The 2199-nt window shown below is 42.9% G+C and overlaps 1 pseudogene; it reads left to right on the top strand.

Annotated features, from left to right (window-relative positions):
* Window positions 1-1051: 1051 nt before the first annotated feature.
* Window positions 1052-1948, top strand: LOC124079953 (glyceraldehyde-3-phosphate dehydrogenase-like; annotated as a pseudogene).
* The last annotated feature ends 251 nt before the right edge of the window (window positions 1949-2199 follow it).

The following is a 2199-nucleotide window of genomic DNA, read 5'->3' as shown; positions in this document are numbered from 1 at the left end:
TACCGTAACAGAGGGGAATATCAATACCCCACTTTCGTCAGTGGACAATTCATCCAGCCCCTCCCCCAAAAAATGAACAAACATCAGAATTCAACTATATGTCAGAACATTCCATTCAACAGCTGCAAAGTACACATTCTTTTCATCAATTCATGGAATTTTCTCTAGAATACACAATATATCAGGCCCCAAAATAATTCTAAATAAAATTTTTAAATGAAATTATATTCTGTATCCTTTATGATTACCATGGGGAAAAAACTAGAGTCAGCAACAAAATTAATTTAGACATGGACACTGAACAACATACATTTGAATCAATAGTGGTTTGTCAAGGATAAAAGAAGAGAAACATTAAAATTTCTGGAAACAAAATGAAAACAGCATGCCAAAACTTACAGTATACAACAAAACCAATATTCAGAGGGAACTTGATAGCAATAATGCCTACATTAAAAAATTTTTTAAAAAATTTCAACTAACCTTAAAATGCATCTCAGTGATCTAGAAAAGCAAGAACAAACCAACCTCCAAATTAGAAGGAATGAAAGATCAGAGCAGAAATAAATGCAAAAGAGACTAAAAGGGCAATACAAAAGATCAATAAAATGAAGAGTTCATATTTTAAGAAGGCGAACAAAAGCAACAAACCTTTAGCTAAACTAACCAAGAAAAAAATAAGACCCAAATAAAATTAGACATTAAGCAAAAGAAGACATTAGCACAGAAATACAAAGGATCATTATGAGATTCTGATAAAAATAAATACGATATGCTAACATTTATAAATCTAATCTAGAAGAAATGGACAAATTTCTAGACACACATAACCTATCAAAATAAATCTGAGGACTCTGCTTCTTCTGGTTCACAGACAGCCACATCTTCTCCTCTTGTGCACATCCTCTTGTCTCTTGCGGTGCCAGCCACGCCGTCCCTAAGACACGATGGTGAAGGTCAGAGTGAAGTATTTGGCCACATTGGGTGCCTGGTCACCAGGGCTGCTTTCAAGTCTGGCGAAGTGGATATTGTTGCTATCTGTGACCCCTTCATTGACCTCAACTACATGGTCTGTGTGTTCCAGTGTGTTTCCACCCAAGGTAAATTCAATGGCACAGTCAAGGCTGAATACCGGAAGCTTGTTATCAATGGAAAGTCCATCTCCAGGAGCAAGATCCTGCTGACATCAAATGGGGTGAATGCTGGTGCTGAACCTGTTGGGGAGTCCACTGGTGTCTTCACTAGCATGGGGAAAGCCGGGACTCATTCGAAGGGTGGTGCTAAAAGGGTCATCTCTGCCTCTTCTGCTGATGCCCCCATGTTTGTGATGACCGTGAATCATGAGATGTATGACAACTCCCCCAAGATCATCAGCAATGCCTCCTATAGCACCCACCAACTGCGTAATCTCCCGGCCAAGGTCATCCATGACAACTCCAGCATTGTGGAAGGACTCAAGACCACAGTACATGTCATCACTACTAATCAGAAGACTGTAGATGGCCCCTCTGGGAAACTCTGGCATGATGGTGGTGGAGCTGCCCAGAATATCTTCTTTGCATCCACTGGTGCTGCTAAGGCTGTGGGCAAGGTCATCCCTGAACTGAACGGGAAGCTCACTGGCATGGCTTTTCGTGTGCCTACCCCAAGGTGTCAGTTGTGGATCTGACCTGTTGCCTGGAGAAAGCTGCAAGATTTGATGACATCAGGAAGGGGGTAAAGCGGGCATTAGAGGCCCCCTCAAGGACCGGGTTGTCTCCTATGACTTTAACAGTGATATCCACTCTGCCACCTTCAATGCTGAGGCTGGCATTGCCCTCAGTGATCACTGTGTCAAGCTCATTTCCTGGTATGACCATGAATTTGTCTACAGCAACAGGGTGGTGGACCTTATGGTCCACATGGCCTCCAAGGAGTAAGAGCCCCTGGACCACCTGCCCCAGCAAGAACACAGAGAAGAAAGAGGCCCTCAGCTGTGGGGAGTCCCCTGCTCCTAACTCAGTCCCTCAGCAAGAATCTCCCCTCGTCCCGATTTCCATCCCAGACACCCTGGAGAAGGGGGGAGGTTTAAGGAGCCCTACTTTCACCACCAATAAAGTCTACCGCACCTCCCAAAATTAAAAAAAAAAAATGAGGACATAAAAAACCTGAATAGGCCAATAACAAATAATGAGATTGAATCAGTACTGAAAAGTCTCC

This window comes from Marmota monax, unplaced genomic scaffold, assembly GCF_021218885.2.
Source record: "Marmota monax isolate L192 unplaced genomic scaffold, Marmota_monax_Labrador192_F-V1.1 WCK01_AAM20220418_F8-fsc00320, whole genome shotgun sequence".
Lineage (NCBI taxonomy): Eukaryota > Metazoa > Chordata > Mammalia > Rodentia > Sciuridae > Marmota > Marmota monax.
The sequence above is the reverse complement of the archived record's forward strand: the minus strand, read 5'-3'. Positions and strand labels throughout refer to the sequence as shown.